At 40.6% G+C, this 23,310-nt stretch overlaps 1 non-coding gene across 1 annotated transcript; it reads left to right on the top strand.

The window, feature by feature from the left end:
• The first annotated feature begins 22,553 nt into the window (after positions 1–22,553).
• Positions 22,554–22,712, top strand: LOC132646100 (U1 spliceosomal RNA). The gene has a single exon (XR_009584234.1). It is a non-coding gene; the product is annotated as a U1 spliceosomal RNA (small nuclear RNA).
• Positions 22,713–23,310: the final 598 nt, after the last annotated feature.

Genomic DNA, 23,310 nt, shown 5'->3' with positions numbered 1-23,310 from the left:
TATGTTACCTGAGGAGCTCAGGCAAATTTGGGAACATGCTAGAACGCATGCAGACGAGGTTCCCCAAACAAAGGCAACACACCTGGCTGGGACTGAGACAGTTCCCAACCAGGATCTACAAAAAAAAAAAAAAAAAAAAAAGGTAGAAATTTGAGGCAAGTACATCTTTCCAAACTGTAACTTATAGCCTAGTTTAGAAATGCATGAGTAGCCCAATAGTTATAACTCTAGAAAAGGGATGAATTTGAGCATAGAAGAGAAACAGGCTCTGGGAGAACAGAATCATGATATACAGGAAAATCAGAGACATCACGGGAGATAAGCATCCCAGGCCAGGTAAGTTGGATCTCTGAGAGCAAAAAAAGAAAGAAAACAAGGCCTGCTGGAGACATTTCCAAAGCCCATAGTTATGCCATAAAAAGAATTTTGAGAAATGGCACTGGAGGCATCTACCTCCATTAGGCCAGAAACAGCCTGGAGGACAAAAATCCTAAGCAGAAATTGGTGACAGTAAAAGATTTAAAACAAGCAGAGAGGAGATGCAGCTTAGATGGAGCACTCAGCAGCCAGCTGAAGAAAGAATGACATGGAGAACAAACTAGAAACAAGGGAACTTAAGAGGGTATTTTGGCATTGGCATCTTTGCATAAGATGGAAAAAAAAAAAAAAAAGAGGCAAGTCTAATGTAACCATCTTATCTTGTTGCTGCTTAATTGAAAAGATAACACAGTCACAATAGCATGCAACAATATCAAATGGCAGGCACAAGAGAGTAGGCTGGCTCCCGATTCCCCAGAGCCTACGTTCCTTCACTAGAGGCAATAACAATGTTGCGCTTCCCATGTTTTCAGAAACCTGAATTGCTTTGCCGTGAGCATAGCAACTGGCTCACCACCTAATCTTTCAGAAGGATTTACCTATCAGGAAGTCTATTTCCCAGCTCCAAAACCCACAGAGCTTGAACTGGCCCCAAAAGTAAATTAAGTAGCCGAAGGATAGATGAGAGTAACCCATGGGTCTCAGGCCTCGTCCAGTCAGATTTTACAAGTTGAGTGATTCATTGTCTGCTCGTAGTGAGCACTCGACCCTTCCTGGAGGTTTTTCATTCCTTCCATCAGGTCCTTTATTCTAGAAGGCCCGCAGAGCTCTGAAAATTGCCTTATCTTGGAGATGTACAGCATCAATGCAGCCCGACTGGGATGGAGCTAAGACTTCAAGAGAGACACTTGGGGGGAAAAGTCTGTATCCTCCTTCATTTGGGGAGAAGGATAGTTTCTAGGAAACAGAAAGCCTCTCAGGTGCTCTCATCTATCTGCAACAAATGCCTCCTGTAGGGAAATCATTTTGACCAGCTAGCATTCCCCTATAAAATATCTTTCAGGGTCAACTGTCATTTTATAATCCTTTAAAGCAGGTGACGCTTAAATTGTAACTTGTTTCTTAGAGATAGATTTTTATTTATTTGTGTGTGTGTGTGTAATTGTGTACGGGTGTGTGCATGGAGATACCTGCAGGAGCCAGAAGAGGATGCTGGGTCTCCTGGAGCTGGAGCTACAGATGGTTATGAGCCACCAGACATGGGTCCTGGGAACAGAACTCGGGTCTTCTGCAAGAGCAGTAAATATTTTTAGCTGCTGAGCCATCTCTCTGGCTCCTCAAAGCATGATTTTTTTAAAAAATATAATTAGGTGGCATCTTGATATTAATTGTAGAAAATTGGTGAAACTCTAATAAAAATAGAGATACTATTAAAGCCAGGTGTGACGGCTCGTGCCTATAATCTCAAAACACAAAAGAATAAGGCAGGAAGAATTCTGAGTTAGAAGCCAACAGGAGCTACAAAGAGAGCTCTACAGCAGCCCGGGCTATAAAAGGAGTAAAAAAAAAAAAAAAAAAAAAAAAGAACACAAAGCAGAGGAAAAAAGGAAATAAAAGGAAAGATTATTAGAATGAACACTCTGCAGCCATTCTTGGATAACCTCTGTTCACATCAACCATGAGATATTCCATCTAACATGCTCTAATTTTCCTTAAGACGTGTGGAAAATTTCCCCCACCCCAGTAAATTTTCTTCAGACTCAAATCAAAAGAGGTAACTCATTAAAGTGGGCTCTCTGTGACTCTGTCCCCAAGCGGGGAGCCAGCTGTTTTGGCAGGTGTGGGAATGGAGTGTGGTTTCATTCAGCAGGTGTTTAATAATCTTCTCCTTGTAACTTCCGTATCCTCCAGCAGCGCTTCCAGCCAGACGAACTTCTGAGGGCCCACTCTGTGGAAGGGAAAGATTAAGCAAGAATGATTTACACCCGTGAGAAAGATTGTTTCCTTTAAGACTCTCTCTAAATTTTGGTAAGATATGTTTGCTTGAGAGTGCATTTGGCTCAGCACTAAGGTAGGGCTAAAGCACGGAGATTTACACACAAAGCCTAAGATATCTCCCTGTTTCATATTGGATGTTGCACCTTTTTGCACTGTAATTTACTTTTGTTTATGTGTATGCCTATGTGTCTGTGTGAGTAGCTGCCACAGATATACAGGTTATTGCAGAGGCCAGAAGTGGGGGTCACATTATCCTGAGCTGGAGTTACTCTTTCATAATTTATGCTATGTTGAGAAATTTAATTGATAGCAAACTTTTCTACAAATATAAAGCTATTTTTAATATTTTGCCTTATTTTCTATCTTGGCTCAAGTCTAAGGATCCAGAATGATTTGAAAAGAAAATAAAAGGCCAAAATAATACAATTGAAAGGTTCACTCAAGTAATGTAAGATTCATTTAAGACATTTTTTAAAAAGTAATTTAGGTATAACACCTGGAATATCACATCTTATCCATTGACCAGCTAAACTGAAAGGGGTGTCAGGTCTCTCCAGCCAGATAAAAGATTGTGTAGTTATCCAAAGATGAATCCCTGACCCAATATCTATTAACTTCAGACCATCACACGTTTTCTCTATTTATGGCTTAATAAAAAAAAAAAAGTGAATGATTGAAATCTAAAGGGCTATTTTGTGATGACTATCAGAGTGTTGACTCACTTGTGGGTCCGCAGTTGTCATAATATCGAACCTTTCGGGTTGGCTTCTGTTAATCCATTTTATCATTTAGATCTAAAATGTCACTCAGAACTCACACATTACAGACTTGGTCACAAGCTGCTGGTACTGCCGAGGGGGTGGTTGGATCATGGGATTGCAACTCTTACCACTCATCAGAGAAGCTTCTTTGTCCTCTTTTGTTTTTTGTGTGTTTTCCAAGACAGGGTTTCTCTATGTAGCCCTGCCTGTCCTGGAACACACTCTGTAGACCAGGCTGGCCTCCAAATCATAAAGATCCGCTTGCCTCTGTCTCCCGAGTGCTAGGATTAAAGGCATGCACAAATACCACTGGTCCAGAGAAGCTTCTTTAGGTAGCAGATGATGGTTAAAACAAAGATTCACAACTGGTCAAAGCCTAGAAAATATGTTACTGTAGATCAGTGATTTTCAACCTTCCTAATACTGTGACTGTTAACTCAGCTCTTCATGTTGTGGTGATTTCCAACCACAAAATTATTTCTGTTGCTACTTCATGAGGGTCATTTGGCTAGTGTTATGAATCATAATATAAATGTCTATGTTTTCCCACGGTCTTAGGTAACCCTTGTGAAAGGGTCATGCACCCCCAAAGGGTTCCCATAGGTTGAGAACAACCTCCATAGAATGTTCAGCCCTAAATGGAACTTCTAGACCAGGGCTCTGTTATGAATTAGTATCCTCCAATATGCATTTCATGTGTAAGTCCACCTTTGTTAACTTAGATGGTTCACTTGTCTGCCTTTGATGAAGTTTTCATGTCTTCTGAAACATAAGAGCAGTACAACTTCAAACACTTGGAAACTTCTGTTTTATAAAACATCAAAATTTTTTGCCCATTTATACCTTCATTAGTCAACATCCTATGAAAGTCGTATTTTACATTTATGGGTGTCTCATTCAGTCCATGCAACAACACTGTAAGGTAGAAATGACACACAGGAAAGTTCTTTAATAGCTACAAGGGTTTAGGTGGCACCGTGATGCAAAACATAGTGCCAACAAGCATTTTTAATGTCATGACAAGGAAAGAAGACAGGGCTTCAGCCCTGTGCCACCATCACAACAGTCCCAGGGTAATCATGGAGGAATGTTCTCTCTCCGGTTCTGTGTGTAGTGCAGGAGGAACGTGATAAGCCAAGGAGATGATGCTCCTAAGCAGGTCCCAGCACCAACCATTTGCCCATGCATATTAGTTTTAACTTGGCCACTGTGCAATCAGTGGAATGAAGACTGAGTAGAAGCCCCGTTCTATGGAACAAATGGTAAAGATGAAGTTCCTCAAGGGAAGATGAGTGATTTGAGAGAGAAGAAGATGATAGCACTACATGAAGTAATAAACACACAAACACACATACAGACATATATATTCATACCACACACAACATACACATGCACATACATGAACACATAGACACACACATATACATACACAGATAGACACAGAGGTACACACACATACATATTCAGGCACGTGCACACATACACACACATAGTGCCACGTCATGTCTTTTTCCTGAGCCTCTGGTTGAAAAGTGGGTCCAAGGCCCTGCATATGAACTTTGCTCTGCATTTTCTTGGCCAACAGAATGCAGTGGAAGCTTTGTCTTCCAGCATTCCATGTGAAAGAATCAAGGGGTGGTGAGCTGTCCTCTCTCGGGCTCACTCTTGGAAATCAGCCACACTACTCCAGGAAAGTGAGTACAGAATCCCATGCAGGGAAGAAACAAAGTCCGCAGCCTCCGTGTCCACCTGAGCTCTGACACAACAGACAGGATGAAACTGCCTGGCCTGTGAGTGAGGCATCAAGGAATATACCATCCCACCAATATCTGGTTCCCCCGGCTCACAGTGTGTATAGCAGACATAATCATGCATGAAGCTCAGCCCAGCCTGCAAGGTTGACTATTGTGTTGTAAGCCATCCATCAAGGAGTAGAAGTATATTAAATACTTTTTTATTGCTCTGTCAAAATGCCTGAAAAAAAAAAGAAAAAGAAAAAGCATTTCGTCAGGAATTTAAGGAAGGGTTTATTTGGGCTCACAGTTCCAGGGTTCAGGTGGCCATGGAGGAGGAAGGCAGTCATGGCTTCAGAAGCATAGGGCAACTGGGTCAAATTGCATGTGCAGTCAGGGACAGAGAGAGACAACAGCTGGTGCCCTCCCCTTCTCATTCAGCCCAACAAGCCACGAACAGCACGGTGCCATTCACAGTTAAGGCGAGTCCTCCTATCTCAGTTAACCTGATGGAGAAACTTCATAACAGATATGCCCAGAGGTTCGTCTCCTTTGTGAGTCTAGATCCTGTCAGGCTGACAATCAATATCAGCCATCGCAAGGAGACCCCGCTGTGTGAATTAGGCATGACCAGAAAACCCAGAGGCACAAACCTTTGCTTCTGTCTTTCAGGGTGAACATACAAATTCCCTCCGCAGCCTTCTCATACCCTCCTAAGTGCCCAACACTATACCAAGCACACTATAGCTGTGCTATAAATATTTATGAACTCTTTGAACAACACGTTGGATATAGATAAATAGGACAAAGGACTTAAGTATCTTTCAGAAGTGAGTCTTAGGCTGAACTGTAAACAAAAGATTTTCATATTGAAGTTTAATATATTATCTATCAGAAGCCACATAAAGGAGTCTCTTTACAGTTATCAAAATCCAATTCTTTTTCCCATGGAATCAGATGATGACCAGAAATGAATACTTTCTTGGCTTAAAATCATGAAATTTGCAGGCAAATGGTAGGAACTAAACAAAGATCATCCTGAGTGAGGGATCCCAGAAGCAGAAAGACACACATGGTATATATTCACTTGTAAGTGGATATAAGACATGTAATATAGGATAAACATACTAAAATCTGCACACCTAAAGAAGCTAAGCAAGAAGGAGGACCCTGGGTAAGATGATCAATCCTCACTCAGAAAGGTAAACGGAATGGACATCAGAAGAGGGAGAAAACAAGGAACAGGACAGGAGCCTACCACAGAGGGCCTCTGAAAGACTCTGCCCAACAAGGTATCAAAGCAGATGCTGAGACACAACGCCAAACATTGGGCAGAGTGCAGAGACTCTTATTGAAGAACTGGGAGATAGAAAGACCTGGAGGGGACAGGAGCTCCACAAGGAGAGCAATAGAACCAAAAAATCTGGGCACAGGGATCTTTATGAGACTGATACTCCAACCAAGGACCATGCATGGAGATAACCTAGAACCCCTGCATAGATGTAGCCCATAGCAGCTCGGTGTCCAAGTGGGTTTCCCTAGTAATGGGAACAGGGACTGGTCTCTGACATGAACATGTCTTTGATCACCTCCCCTTGCAGAGGGAGCAGCCTTACCAGGCCACAGAGGAAGACAATGCAGACAGTCCTGATGAAACCTGATAGATTAGGGTCAGAGGGAAGGGAAGGAGGACCTCCACTATCAATAGACTTGGGGTGGGGCATGGGAGGAGAAGAGGCCGCCAAGGGAGGGTGGGGATGGGAGGGGCTGGGGGAGGAAGCTACAGGGCTACAACTGGGATACAAAGTGAATAAAATGTAACTAGTAAAAAAAAAAAAGTAAAAAAATAAAACGTTTTGCAGGCTGGTGGGATGGCTCAGTGGTTACGAGTGCTTACTACTCTTACTAGAAGACCCATGCTCAGTTCCCAGCAGCCATTTCAGGAAATTCCCAACTGCTTGTAACTCCAGCTCCAGGGGATCTGATGCCATGTCCTGGCCTCCTTAAGCACTGTATGCACATACACAAAGCCAAATACAGACACATAAATACTTAACGCAAAGCAAAATACTTTTAAATAAACACATTAAAGTGCTTGCAAGGATGGGTGATTAAATGCTGAGGGTAGATGGCTTTAAAGAGTGGTTCTTGGAATAAAAGAGGCAAACTGATTCCTCCAGCTTCTCCTAGTCATTCGTTGCAGTGAATATGCATTACCTCCATGATTTTAAATGACATTAATATAGATCTAATAAGAGAATATTCACCAAAATGTAGCAGCCGCTGTCATTATCACAAAATTATGAAGATTTTTAAGCTGGCATTTATTACCCAGATCATATCCTGATGGCAGAAAAATACGTATTTTTCTATAGTTCCTGAAGAATTTAGCCTCAAGTTCTTGTTCTGAAAGATCTCCAATTTTGTATAATAGAAAAATTCATTGTGAATTATCTAGATGTGTCATGCCAAATGAACTATAATGGTCAAGTCTCAGATTCGCACAGAGAGGAGAGTTACGCATCTGGATACCCACACCCACAAGCATTGGGAATCCTTTCTGGAAACTTATGGCTGTCGGACATGGAAGAGGAGGGAAGGCTGTAAACTGCTCCCTGATTAGCCTTTTACCCTCCAAGCTTTTGTCATGTCACTGCTGCAGTTCCGGGAATAAGTTTGCGACAGGCCTTTGCTCGGTGTTTGGTAGTTAAGTGGGAAGATGCTAAAGGGAACTTATGCATCTGCCTCTGAGGCTTGAGCACTGCTTGGGGACACTAAATCCTTGACACATTCAGTGCTTTTCTAGTTACATAGAAGCTAGGAAATTAGTTAATATGGTACTTTCGCTTCCTTTCAGTTCTAACTGAAAATTTTCTCCAGGTACAAAATTTCAGGGTAGTGACACCTTCCTTCCTGGTTTTCTGCCAATTAGTACTTGGCAGCCCAAATTGCAGGGAATCAAAGACAGAGAATTTTATCCATTCATTTATGGATCCAACCTATAGCTAGGAAAGCAGGTATCATTTGATTTATTCTACAGAGCACTGAAAAATAGGAAACTGGAAGACAAATAAAACTTAGTTCTTGCTCTCAACCAACTATCCAAACTGTCTGCTGTAGGTGCGTTAGTGGACTGTCACAGCATCGTCTCCACCCCTCCTTTCTTTTTAATAGGACATAAACTAGAAGCTGGGAACATAGCTCCATTGACTGAGTACTTTCCCATCACACATGAAACTCTGAGTTCAATCCCCATCACCATATAAAACCTTGTGTGTCAGCACATGCCTACATTCCTAGCACGTGGGAGGTGAAGGCAGGAGGATCAGAAGTTTGATGCCATCCTTGGCTATACAGAGAGTTCAGGGCCAGCCTGGGCTCCATAAGACTTTCTCAAAAGACAAAACAGAACTTAAACTTTTATTCAGAGAAGCAATGAATCACTCTATGGAGAGTGACCTATGCTTTGTCCAGATTCTTACAACTATCTTATTTCCTCTGTTCCATATGGATATTTCCAGGCTAACCTGTAGCTAGCTGCAAGATCCCCTTCTGTCCAGGAGATGGAAGAAAAGAAAGTCAAGAGAAAGATGGCCTTTTCTACTCCTAGCCCTTTCTAAACCATTGGAAGCAGAATGTACCTAAGTATATGGCTTTGTAGCCATCTTGTGGCCATAAAACAGCAGGCATTAGATGGCAAGAACTGAAGAAATGAGGCAGCAGCTAAGGGACTGACAACCAGTTTATCTATCCCTGTTGTCAGCCACTGCATTCTAGATAGCTGTGACTTCGGTGCGTTCTAAAAGCGCTGCTAAACTGTGCTATTGGCTGACCTCTATGCAATTTAGGGGATATATATACATATGTGTGTGTGTGTGTGTGTGTGTGTGATGACTAATACCTCTATTTTATTAAATGTATCAAATATTGAAATTTCTGGATATATCTAACGTGTATGTTTTTCTGTCTGCATAGGACAGAAAATGTCCGAGGCTTCTTGTTTATCTCTCTGTCTTTCTGACTTTCTCTTTCCGTCTGCTCCTGTCTGTCTCTTTCTGTCTTTGTCTGTTTCTGTCTCTCTGTCTCTCTTTCCCTGTCTCTGCCTGCCTCCCTGCCTGTCTGCCTGTCTCTCTCTCTTTCTCTCTCTTTCTACCTCCTCACTATCTCTATCTCTCTCTCCCTATCTCTCCTTCTCTCTCTGCTGGCTAGCTTTCCACAGTGTGGATTCAGACACATCAGTGTAGATTTCAAAAACAGTCTTGCTTGGAAATTATTAAAATCATCTTGGATTGAGGATGATTATATTTTCATCAAGTTTGGGGGATTTGGAAGCTGAAGCGATGGATCAGCTTTTAAGAGCTGCAGCATTGCTGCTCTTTCAGAGAACCAGGGTTTTGTCCCCAACATTCAGGTAGGGCGGCTCATCCCATCTGTATCACCACTTCCAGGCCATCCAATGCTCTTTTTGCCTCCATGAACACCTAAATGCCTGTGTGCACACACACAAACATATAAATAAATGAATTTAAAAATAGACCTTTAAATTGGGTGCACTTTCAGTCATTTCTTTTTAACATCCTCTTTTCTCTTTTTTTTTTTCTTCTCTCCTCTCTCAGTGATGTACTTTCAAGCCTTTAGGCTTCTATCTTTATCTTCATAATATGCTCCTTTTGTTTCTCAGACTCTATAGCCTCCATTGACCTAATTTCATGGTCTCTGGTTCTTCTGCCTGATCAGGTTCAGATCATGTCCAGTAAATCTGTATATTTTTTTTATTTTAGTTACTGAATTTTTCAACTCAACGATTTGTATTTGATTCCAATCTATAGTATTTATCTTTTCGTTTTCATTTATAATAATTTATTCATTTTATATCCCAATTGTAGCCCCCTTCCCTCATCTCCCAGTCTCACCATCCTTCTGCCTTTTCCCTCTCCCCCTCCCCTAGGCCACTGAAAAGGTGAGTCCTCCTCCCCTACCATCTGACCCTAGCCTATCGAGTCTCATCAAGACTGCCTGTATCCTTTTCCTTTGTGGCCTGACAAGGCTGCTTCCAGGAGGAAGTGATCAAAGAGCAGGCAACTGAGTCCATGTCAAAGGTAAACCCTGCTGCCCTTGCTAGAGAACCCACATAAAGACTGAGCTGCCTATGCACTACATTTGAGCAGGGGTCTAGGTCTTCTCCATGCATGGTCCTTGGTGTATCAGTCTCTGCAGGTGCCCCTAGGCCCAGAATTGTTTTTGCTTTGTTGGTCTCCTTGTGGAGCTCTTGTTCCCTCTGGGTCCTACTATCCTCTCATTCTTCCATAAGACCCCCTGAGCTCTGCTCAAAGTTTGGCTGTGAGTCAAAAAATCTGGGCACAGGGATCTGTGAGTATCAGCATCTGCTTCAATCCCCTACTGGGTGAAGTTTTTCAGAGGACATTTATGGTAGGTAGGCTCCTGCCTGTTCTCTCTCTTCCACTGTTCCTGGTGTCTATCCTTTTTGCCCTTCTGAATGAGAATTAAGCATCCTCCTTAGGGTCCTCCTTGTTATTTAGCTTTTTTAGGTCTGTGGATTGTAGTAATGTTATCCTATATTATATGCCTAATATCTGCTTATAAGTGAGTATATACCATATGTGTCTTTCTACTTATGGGTTACCTCACTCAAGATGAACTTTTCCAGATCCATCCATTTTCCTTCAAATTTCATGATGCCTTTGTTTTTAATAGCTGAATAGTATTCCATTGTGTAAATGTACCAGAAATTCTGTATCCATTCTTAGAGTGAAGAACATCTAGGTTGTTTCCAGATTCTGGCTATTACTAATGAAGCTGCTATGAACATAGTTGAGGAAATGTCCTTGTGGAACATCTTTTGGGTATATGCCCAGGAATAATATAGCTGGATCTTGAGGTAACACTATTTCCAATTTTCTGAGAAAGCACCAGATTGATTTGCAAAATGGTTGTACAAGTTTGCACTCTTACCAGCAACGGAGGAGGGTTCCCCTTTCTCTATAGCCTCTCCAGCATGTTCTATCATTTGAGGTTTTGATCTTAGCCATTCTGACTGGTGTTAAGATGGAATCTCGGGTTGTTTTGATTTGCATTTCCCTGATGACTAAGGATGTTGAACATTTCTTTAAGTGCTTCTCCACCATTCAAGATTCCTCTGTTGAGAATTCTGTCTAGCTCTGTATCCCATTTTTTAAATTGGATTACTTCATTTGTTGGTATTTAATTTCTTGAGTTCTTTATACATTCTGGATATTAGCCCTCTGTTGGAGGTAGAGTTGGTGAAGATCTTTTTCCAGTACATAGGCTATCGTTTTGTTCTGACAACAGTGTCCTCTTCTTTACAGAAGCTTTTTAGTTTCATGAGGTCCCATTTGTTGATTGTTGATATTAGAGCCTGTGCTGTTGGCATTCTGTTCAGGAAGTTGTCTCCCGTGGCAATGAGGTCAAGGCTCTTTCCCACTTTTTCTTCTAACAGATTTAGTGTGTCTGGTTTTAAGTTGAGGTCTTTGATCCACTTGGGCTTTAGTTTTGTGCAGGGTGATAAAATGGATCTCTTTGCATTTTTCTACATGTAAATATCCAGTTGGACCAGCAGTATTTGTTGAAGATGCTCTCATTTTTCCATTGTATGGTTTTGGCTTCTTTGTCAACAATCAGGTGTTCAGGGATATGTGGGTTTATTTCTGGTTCTTTGATTCAATTCCACCGATGCACCAGACTGTTTCTATGCCAGTAACACGCAGTTTTTATTACTGTTGCTCAATAGTACAGCTTGAAATCAGGGATGGAGATACCTCCAGAAGATCTTTTAATGTACAGGATTTTTTTAGCTATTCTGTTTTTTTTTTTTTTTTTTCATATGAAACTGAGAATTGTTCTTTCAAGGTCTGTAAAAAATTGTGTTGGTATTTTGATGGGAATTTTTGCATTGAATCTGTAAATTGCTTCTGGTAGGATGGCCATTTTTCCTGTGTTAATCCTTCTGATCCATGAGTATTGGAAAACTTTCCATCTTCTAATATCTTCTTCAGTTTCATTCTTCAGACACTTGAAGCTTTTTCTCATATAAGTCTTTCACTTGCTTGGTTAGAGTTACACCAAAACACTTTATGTTTTGTTTTGTGTGTGTGTGTGTGTGTGTGTGTGTGTGTGTGTGTGACTATTGTGAAGTATTTTGTTTCCCTAATCTCTTTCCCAGTCTGCTTGTCTTTTGTATATAGGAGAGATACTGATTTATTTTGCATTAATTTTGTATCCTGCCACTTCGCTGAAAGTGTTTATCAGCTGTAGGATTCTTGGATCACTCATCTATACTATCCTATAATCTGCAAATACTGACAGTTTGACTTCTTTCTTTCTAATTTTTACCCCCTTGATATACTTAGTTGTCTTATTGCTCTAGCTAGGACTTCAAGTACTATGTTCAAGAGATACGGAGAAAGAAGGCAACCTTGCATTGTCCCTTATTTCAGTGGAATTAATTAAAGTTTCTCTCCATTTAGTTTGATGTTGGCTATAGGTTTGCTGTATATTGCCTTTACTATGTTTAGATATGTGCCTTCCATCACTGATCTCTCCAAGACTCTTCCCCACTTCTTCTTCTAATAGATTACTAGTTAACTCACTATATCACACATACACACACACACACACACACATCATATGAAATTTTAGGAATTGCAGGATGGGAAAGATGAATTGAATATTTAATTTACAATATCATAAGATAATGCTACCTTCAGAAACTAATATCACGACTATATATTTTGATGAGTTCTGGCTTTGTCACAATAAATATTAAAACTTATTAAGTGAAGGTACTTTAGGAAATCTCTGTCCAGTTGTTAGCTGAGCACCAAGGTAACTGAGCCAATGATTCAGTGACATTATATGAAGAAGAATACAGACTGCATGGAATTAATCAGGAGAGTCATTAAATATGCAGAAATATCAGTAAACTGGGGAAGTGTGAATATGATTTCTAGAACTGACACATTGTATTGCATTTTATGATTTTCAACAAAACAAATTATGAAATATATAAAGAAAAATAGCATCTTCAACAAATGCTGCTGGTCCAACTGGATGTCTACATATAGAAAAATGCTAATAGATCCATATTTGTCACCCACCCTGAAAAAAAATAACTAAAGCCCAAATGGATCAAAGATCTCAAGATAAAACCAGACACACTAAGTCTATTAGAAGAAAAATGGGGAAGAGAGTCTTGAACTCATTGGCACAGGAGCCAACTTCGTGAACAGAACACCAACAGTTCAGGCTCTAAGATCAACAATTAATAAATGGGATCTCATGAAACTGAAAAGCTTCTGTAAAGCAAAACACTGTCAATAAAACAAAATGACAGCCTACAGACTGGGAAGAGATCTTCACCCACCCTACATCCAAAAGAGGGCTAACAGCCAAAAAATGTATTAAGAACTCAAAAAATCAAACACCAACAAACTAAATAATCCAATCAATAAATGGGATACAGAGCTAAACAGAGAATTCTCAACATAGGAATCTCAAATGGCCAAGAAGTACTTAAATAAATGCTCAACATCCTTAGTCACCAGGGAAATGCAAATCAAAAGGACTCTGGGATTCTATCTTAACACCAGTCAGAATGGCTAAGATCAAAACACAAGTGATTGAACATGCTGGCTAGGTTGTGAAGAAAGTGAAATACTTCTCTGTTGCTGGTGGGAGTGCAAAGTTACACAGCCACTCTGGAAATCATTCTAGTGCTTTCTCAGAAAATTCAGAATAGCTCTACTTCAAGACCAAGCTGTACCACTTCTGGCATGTAACTCAAAAGATGTTCCACCATACAACAAGGACATTTGCTCAATGATGTTCATAGTGTCTTCATTCATAATTGCTAGAAGCTGGAAACAATACAGATATCCCTCAACTGAAGAATGGATAAAGAAGCAGTTGTACATAATGGAATACTATTCAGATATTTAATACAAGGACATCATGAAATCTGAAGGCAAATGGATGGATCTAGATAAGATCAGCCTGAATGAGGCAACCCAAACCCAGACAGACAAGCATGGTATATACTTATAAGCGGATATCAGCCATATAGTACAGGATAACCATACTACAATCCACAGATCTAAAGGAGCTAAGTAACAAGAAACCCCCTAGGGAGAATGCTTAATTCTCACTTAGAAGGGCAAGTAGAATAGACACCTGAAGCAGTTGAAGAGAGGGAACAGGACAAGAGCCTACCATAGATGTGCTCTGAAAGACTCCACCCATCAGGGAATCAAAGCAGATACTGAGGCTCACAGCCAAATTTAGGTCAGAGGGCAAGGAGTCTTGTGGAAGGGTGTGTGTTGGGGTGCAGGAGTACACAGAAGGACCCAGAGGGAACAGAAGCTGCACAAGAAGATCAACAGATCCATCAAATATGGGTACAGGGGGACCTGGGGACTGAAGCACCAACCAATGACCATGCATGGAGAGGACCTAGGCCCTCCTGCTCAGATGTAGTCATTTGGAAGCTCAGTCTCCGTGTGGGTTCACTAGTAAGGGGAGCAGGGGCTTTCTCTGACATAGGCTCTGATTCCTGCTCATTGATCACTTCCCCCTGGCAGGGTAGCCTTGCCAAGCCACAGAGGAAGAGGATGCATGCATGCAGTCCTGTTGAGACTTGATAAACTGGAGTCAGTTGGTAGAAGAGAAGGACTCCCCCTTCCTGAGGAATAGGGGAGGGGAATAGCAGGGAAAGAGGGAGGGAGGGTGGGACCAGGATGATATGAGGGAAGGGGCTACAATTGTGATGTAAAGTGAATGAATTTTTAAACATAATAAATTTAAATCAAAAAAGAAAACTCCATTCAATTTTACTCCAATTTTATGATTTTTATGACATATATATGCACTGAAAGAAAAAGACTAGAAGGAAAAAAAAGTTACTGCTTATCTTGTGGTCAATAAAAATAAAGTAGTTATTTTTTTCTCTCTCGCTTACTCCTCTCCATGTTCACAATTAGCTCCTACTTAAATGTCTTTAAGTCACAATTTGTATCTACTGGTGTACCTTAATCTTCACTCTAATATAATCTTCCATGACTTCGTCTGAACTAGTGCAAGAGGGCCCAAACAAGTCATTCATCATCATCATCATCATCATCAGCAGCAGCAGCAGCAGCAGCATCCAACATCCATTACTCTACCTTAAGTACCATTTCATAGAGCGTTATCTTCTTCAAAATATCAGGTACATCCATTGCCCTTTTCTTGAGTCCCCTGATCTATCCAGGGCCAGTGTGTGCCCAGCATAACCGTGTGCACACACATCTCTCTATTTATATTCAAATATTCCCACCCTCCGTCATGTTTTCACTCTGTCATTTTCTATGACAAAACAAACAATAGTGAAGACATTAGCAGTACTCAAAATCCAGTGTGCCCTCTACACTGCTCACATGCTACATGGTACATGATAATGACTCTAAGCACTGTCACCTGTGTCAACTCATAGACTAGGAATTAGGTTTGCCTTCAACAGATCCAATTTTTAAAACATATGTATCTTATTTTGATTTGTGTGCATGTTCATGTGTGTGTGTGTCTATGTGTCTGTGTGTGACTGTGTCTGTGTGTCTGTGCAGCTAAACCAGAGGCTGGAAAAAAGTGTTGGATCCCCTGAAGTTGGAGTTAAAGGCAATTGTGAGCCACAGAAAATGGATCCTGGGAATTGAACTCAGGTCCCCTGCAAGAATAGCTAATGCTCTTAGCCACTTAGCCATCTCTCCAGCCTCAAGATGTACTTTTCATGGGTACTGACATGATGCTTGAAAATACTCTAAGGTCAGCACACAAAAGAAAACACACAGAATTTTTTTATTTTTATATGGACAAAATGTTGATACTTGCCAAATACAGATGCTGTTTAGAATGGTTTATTTTTGAAATGTAATTTTTTTGTTTGAGTGGAACTCCCCATAACGGAAAGTTCTTGAAGGTAATCATGGAGAGTTTCAGACTATTTTATGCCATTTCTGTAACATCACTCCGTAAGCTATGCTAATTTCTCTTTGCCAAACTGTTCAAATGATCAAGTCTTTTGCATATATATCCTCTTATTTTCACTGTAAGCTTTCCAGTTTATTCACAAATCCAACAGATTATAACATACAATGTGTTTCCCTTTATGTCAACAAACTATGCAATGATTAGCTAACCCATAAGTGAATTTAGAAAATAAGGGACCTGGCTTGTGACATCATTATTCACTGTTTAAAGCAAACAGAGGCCTTCGTCCTCTTTATTTCTCATCATTTACATAGTGTGACCTCAGTGTGGGTCACAAAATGATAATGTTAGTGCAGTTAGGATGATTGATTGTCTTATTTTATTTATAAATCATTTTAATTGAATAGGCATGTCAAGGAAGTTAAGCCCTCAAATTTAACTCCACCCCCTCCCGAAAAGGAAATACAGTAAAAGATCATATTAAAATACCATGCTGGTTTCAGCAAATATTTTTGCATAGTAAGAAATCATAAACAATTTAAAACTTCTGACCTGACCCTCCAATTAGCCCTCCTTAGTTGTGATAAATGGAAGCTTAATAAGAAAGCCCCCTCCATTCTACGCTTAGTGACTAGAAAATTTTAGCTTGCATAGTCTTAATGGCCCCCAAGTCTTTCCATTTATTGGCCTCCAGCAGAAATATACTAAGAAACAGATCCAGTGACACACAGTGACCACGTGCCCACACTGTGCCTGCAAGTGGCATTCTGAACACGCTTCTGAGTTCTCAGAATCTCTATTTATCTTGCACTTTTTGGTCACCTGGGGATGTGGCACCTTGGACACCGAGTGCAGTGATTTCACCCTTCCAAACATCAGCTTCTTCACTTATGAGAGGGAGAGAATGACAGTTTACGTTTCCAGAGAATTGTGATTATTAAATGAAATGATACTCAAGAAGCGTTCACAATCGCTTCATGCCATGGCTTGAATATGAGACGCTCCTGGTACCTCAGATGATGAACACTTGATTCTCATCTGGAAGGTTCTGCAGAATTTAGGGGACAGAGACTGCTTGGAGAAAGTCCATACTTCAGAGGACGAGTGCCTTTAAATATGGCACCTGGTCCCCTGGACTCTTTCCTGTCTGCTATGACGTGAGCACCCTCCTCTTCCACATGTTCTGACAGCAATGGTGCTCTCTCTCACTTGAGTGGAGAAATACAGAGCCAGGTAACCATGGGCTGAGCTCTCTGAAACCATAAGGCAAACAAAAAAACCAAGCAAATAAGTAAATAAATCTTTCCTTCCTTAAGCTGTTCATGTTGAGTATTTTCTGAAAAGATCTGATTAATAAAACTGCCAATTTGTTAGTCTCAAATTTAGAACCATAATAAATCATTGCTTTTCTTTTTACATGTACTGTTACCACTGAAGTAGTTTAAGACCGTTATCTAAATATATCACAATTCTGTTGGTGACATTTTTGCCCGTAGCATCTCTCTCTGACCTGACTTTATTCTGTGCTTTCTCATTATCTACCTCAAGCAAGGACCTGGACAGCAATGAATAGTGATTCCAAATTAAGAACAGAGAACATAAGAACATAAATACAGAACTATGCCCAATGTATATGCTTATTTTTAATAAAAAGCCACAAAAGAATTGGACCTAGAGCTTGAAAGAGGAGTCAGAGGGAGGTAGCAGTGATGGATATAATCAATATATATTTTATAGATATATGAAGCTTTCAAGGAATAAAAAATTTAGAAAAGAAGTACAAATATTCAGATTTCTAAGATAAAAATTGTTGAGATGAATAATGGGGTATGCATTTCACTGGGAATACAATTAAGGTCATGGAATTGTACTCTTGATAATTTTAATAAATGTAGTTTTATAGTTCAAGAAGAAGAAAAGTTACTAAACTAAGTTGTAAAAAATAGCAGCATTAGGAACTAGAGAGATGGCTCAGCATTTAAGAGCACTAATGTTTCTCTTGTAGAAAACCCAGGTTCGGTTCCCCGCACCCACAAGTATAGCTCATTACCACCCATAGTTCTAATTACATAGGATCTGAAGACCTCTTCCGACCCCTAAGGGGACCAGAAATGCAGGTACTCCACATACACCCAAGCATGTGAAACAGTCATACACATAAGATTTGAAAATACATACTGTCATCACAAAGTACACACACAGCATTTTTCATGCCTTAAATCCCTAACACATTACCAGAAAATATGTTATTTTTAACATTTTGATAAACTTTGAATACTCTACTTTTAAATGTGACCGTTTCTTTTCTAGCTTATCTAGGAAGAACAGAAGGGCTATTATATTTCCCTCAAGCCTGGCTAAAGGTTTTATTATTTTTTTTTAATTTGAATTATGGGTGCTCATTCATCAGACATGCCACTTGGCATGTAGAGAGCCTCCCGTGTGCACCACAGTCATGTAAGTGTGCTTTACAAAAGTGTAAACTCTAGCTCACACTGTTCCCATAAAAATGTAAAGCATATTTATAATTTCATATGCCACATTCCAGCTCTGCAAATAAGTGAGAGATCAAAATGCCTGGGGTTGCACAGCTGGTGAATTGCTGAGCTGGGATTCCACTGCTGACAGCTGGCATTCATCAGGGCTCATGCTCCCCCTACCCTGCACACTATGCCTTCCAGCCCCGTCTCTGATGTTTTGTTCAGCTGTGAGGAGGGGAAGGGAGAGAGAGGCTGATGAGCTGGATGTTATCTAACATTTGTTGTGTGCTGTTCTTTTATGGTTCAAGCACTTTTCCTATCTCCCTTGTTCTGAAAAGAAACTCAGAAAAACTTCATTTCCTCTAATTTGCAAGTAAGGAAACTGAGGCTGAGAGAGGTCTGGGACTCTATCACTAAGAAAATCAACTCTGAGCTCCAAAGTTCCTGCTCTTTCCACTATGCACAGAAGATTTCACAAAATCAAAGAGCAACATGTGAGGAAAGGGAGGTAGGCCTCAAGCTGATTCCATTTCATTTATTTCGCACTCCTGTCCCTCGCTTATTTTTAAATTCGGTTGTAAATGGAAGAAGAAAGCACTTAGTAATCGTGGCACCAAAACACTGCTTGCTGATGGCTGACCTCCCGCAGACCCCAGCTGATGCAGGGCACTTGGCAAGTGCAGGCTATTGAGGAAGAGGAAGGAAGTGTTGCAAACACAGATGTGCAGGAACGGCTCTTGGGAAAGACGTTTGTCTCATCCCCACAGTGCCTCCTGGGTTTGTATCTGTGCCATGTGAGAAAAGCACTTACAACTCTCAAAATAGTTCAACTCCTTTCAATACATTTACTCACCCTCCTACTTTCCTGTCTGTTGCTGTGATAATACACTCTGACCAAAAGCAACTCAGGGGGAGGAAAGGGTTTATTTGTCTTATTCCTCCAGGTCACAGTCCATCCTTGAAAAGACAGTAGGGCAGGAGCTCAAGCCAGAACACGACATAGAAACCATGGAGCAGAGTTGCTTGCTGGCTCTCTTCCTAGCGCTTGGCTAGGACATAGCTGAGGAGTACCTGATCAAACAATGGCGCTGCTCACAGAGGCCTGGACCTCCTGCAACAGTTCACAGTGATGGGATTCCCTCACAGGCAAGCCCACTTTCCAACCCGATGAAGACCATTCCTGAGACTCTTGTTCAGGTGTTTCTCTGCTGGGTCGTGCTGACAGTTAATAGTAACTGGGACACCCTCTGAGTGAAAGAATCCAAATATTTCCTAGTGATTTCCCTTTCATTTGTTTGTTTGTTGGAGCAGAACATAGGTACAGTTTATTATAATGGTGCAAAGAAATGTTTAATGACTTTTGTTTGTTTACTTTCATTTGAGATAAATATTAGTAACAAGTTTAACATTCTGCTCTTTTTAGAGAATGCTTCATAGTTATTAAGTACATTCCCATCATGCCTATCCATGTCTAGAACTCTGTTCTTTATCTAGTAAGCAGTGACTTCCCTTCTTTCCTCCCCTTAGCCTCTGGTCAACAGCTTCCCTTTTCCCATTGCTGTGGGCATAACTTTTCTAGGAACTTCATATAAGTAGACTCTTACAAGATTTGCCCTTTTGTATCTGCCTTATTGAAGAAATATAATGTCTTCAAAGCTCATTTATATTACAGTATGTATTAGAACTTTGCTCTCATTTAGAGGTGAGTAATATTCTAATGTATGTACATATGTATGTTATATACGCCACATTTATTTTGAACCAATCATCTTTCAATGGATGTTCAAATTGTTTCCCCTTGTTGGCTGCTTTGAATAATGATACTCTAAATGTTAGTATTCGGGTGTCTGTGCTATTGGCTTTAGGGTGAGGAATTTACCAATTCAACACCATTTGGAAGTGAGCACGGGTGATTCTGGCATCCAAGCCTGTGAAAGGAAGAGAACTCTGAGCTTCTACATGGTCATTGCTTATAAGGGAAGGTCCTCATGGGGCTATATTTGGTTGATGGTCCTTGATGTTTTCCCACCATTGTAGTCATGATTCTGGCAGAAGAAGGGCATTAAGGGAATTTTCTGAAACCTCTCATCCATCGTCATGGTGACTCCATCAGGAGTCAAATAAAATTACCTACAAATACACCTGGCATTGCGGCATCTCCAATTACCCGATGAGAGTAGGAGAGTGGTTTTCTATTGGCAACAATTGGAAATGGCATCAGCATCACCACACCAGGAACTGAGGTTATCTAGAATTTGGAGCTGATGTCCTTTTAAAAAACAACTAGAACTGAGAGACCTCCAAAAATGAGTACCCCGTAGATTACATGTGCACTCAATGCCAAACTTCTCAAAGGACTTGGGATAATTAGCAGTCATCATGTCACTGTTAGCATACATGCGCTATTTTCTTTTTTTTTTTTTATAATTTTTTAATTAATTAATTATTTATTTTTATGTACATTGGTGTTCTACCTACTTGTACATGTGTGTGAGGGTGTCAGAGTTACAGACAGTTGTGAGATGCCACAGTGGGTGCCAGGAATCGAACCCAGATTCTTTGGAAGAGCAGCTGATGCTCTTAACCGCTGAGCTATCTCTCCAGCCCCCTCTACATGCGCTATTTTCAAAGCACTTTATAATAATAAAACGTGGAGATCTCTGCTGGAGCCTGTCTCTAAGTGTCTTGAATGCAGTAAGTTCAGGGTTTGTCTATCACACACTCTCCCATCTGAGACTCCGCTGTCACTGGTCACCAACTCCAGGCACAAAGCAGGGCTCTTTTACCAGCACAGCTCTTTTGTTAGATAATGGAGTCACAGCCTGGGAAAGAGAAGGCTGAGTTAGGACTTCTTATGTGTTCTTTACGAGGACCCACATCTATCAGCAACATCTCACAGCGTGCTTTTTAATCCTGACAGAATAAGCGGGCCTGAACTGAACAGATTCTCTCTAAAAGGAGTTAAACACCCACACACAAACAGGGAGAGAGAAAGAGCGAGAGAGAGGACTCCTTTAGTTAGGGATATCTGTTCTTAATCTTTACAAACTTCCTTCATGAATGTGTACATGTGGTTCACAAAATAAAGGACTGTGATGTATATATTAATTTTAAGACTACTTTTTATGTAAAATACCACCAATAGCCTTCTATATCAATATATTTGTTTTCTAAATCTATTCTCTTTTTTGGTTCAAAAAAATAAATCCAAGTCTTTTTTTCTAGTTTTTGTTTAAAAATATATATATATATATATATGCAAACCCAAGTCTCTTTCAGAGGTAGCTTAGAAGATGTGATCCAGTCCTTTCTTCTAGAAACAAGTGTCATCAAATACCCAGAGATAGGTATTCAGATAATATATATATATATGTATATATGTATACAGTGTATATAATGTACATATGTTTATATAATGTATACATGTATTATGTATACATATGGTGTACAACTGGATGTTTTGACTTGCATATTGAGAAACACATAGTCAAGCTCACTAGCATATTTACCTCCCCCACAGTTATGTTTTGTGTGTGTTAAGAACATTTCTGAGCCCTCATCTCATTGTGTTTCCATAACCTAAATGCAGACCACCACATAGAAATCCCTTGGTTGCCCCCAAGGAAGCTGAACTCCTAGTCCTGCAGTGCAATGATGATCTGTGTCCTGCGCTCAGGTGGAGGGACCAAGGGTCTAGCAAACATTGAACCATTCTGGCCACTTTGTCCACCAGCCTTGTCAGTGAGCACCTCTGAGGAAAAGAAGTGACAACAGAAAACACACAGACCTCTTGAGCAAAATCAATGTGCTGTCACATGCCCTCTTCCTGGAGGATTTCTCTAGAAATGTCTGTCAATACAGACTTTCCTTTCATCTCACCACATTTCAGTGATTTGACGACAGGGTTTTCGCATCCTAATGGCTCTATGTGTCTTATGATGGATCGCTGTAAGCCTGTCAGGAGTTGTGACCAAACAAAACAAACTTGCGACTGTGGAGACATTTTGCAGGAGAGTGGGCAGAGAAGGAACGCTCTGAATAAGCTGGATTTGTTCTTTAGCTTTGTGGTGCAGCAGCCTCACACCAAGCATGCGTTAGGAGAGATTTCTGGATAGTCTCCACAGAAGAGAACTACATGGAGTAAGTGCAGGAATCAGCTTAAGAGAAGCAGTGGAAAGGGGGACAGTGAACAGTAGGTGCTGGAGTGAGCAGAGGCTTAAAAATCATTTAAAGCCGTTGAAAGTGATACTTCAAGAAGATAAGTGATATTACCTGGCAGGAGAGATATCGTGATCAGGAAAGTGACTTTCCCTAGGTGAGGCTTATCCGTTACTTTCCAGATGTGCTAACCCTGTGATTTCCCCAGCTGTGAGAAACTCAACTATGTATTTTGTGGTAGTGGAGAGCAATGGTCATGCTCTTTCCTATGCCCAGCGAGAGGTGGGGAGAGTGAAATATTGAGGAAGGTTTAGAGAGAATGAATGAGAGTAAGTAGAGTAGGCATGAGAGGGAAAGTACAGGGTTGCAGGTAAGAGAAATAAGAGAGAACACATTAGAACCAGGTAAGCACTATGAAACTAAAACATGACAAACATTTATGCTGGAGTGGAGATTGTTTTAAAAGTCCAAGTGAAAGTAAACTAAAAAAGTTACCAGTCAAAATCTCTTCCTTGCTTATAGTACCAAAGATTTGCCCCTCTTCTCTCTGAGCTTCAGTCCTAGGAAGGATCAGCCAACCATACTCTGAGATGGATTCTTGGTAGACTTTACAGATGGAGCCATAACTGAAGAGGCGATGGATCTTGATACGGAGTTGTCATTTGTCAGCCCCCAATGAAAAGGAAGGGTCTGATAGGTGGCGTGGCTATTTCAATTAGTCACTATCGTCATTCATCGTTGATTCCCCTATCAGCCCTTTAGCCTTTGTTTTGTTAGGGGCAACCAAAGCAAGCTTCCTTTTACAAGAAGACTCATCCTAGTCCATGCCAAAGTGTATCTCTCTAGAGTGCTCTCTGCAGCTCA

This window comes from Meriones unguiculatus, chromosome 10 (genome assembly GCF_030254825.1).
Source record: "Meriones unguiculatus strain TT.TT164.6M chromosome 10, Bangor_MerUng_6.1, whole genome shotgun sequence".
NCBI classification, from domain to species: domain Eukaryota; kingdom Metazoa; phylum Chordata; class Mammalia; order Rodentia; family Muridae; genus Meriones; species Meriones unguiculatus.
This window is presented reverse-complemented; position numbering and strand designations above follow the sequence as displayed.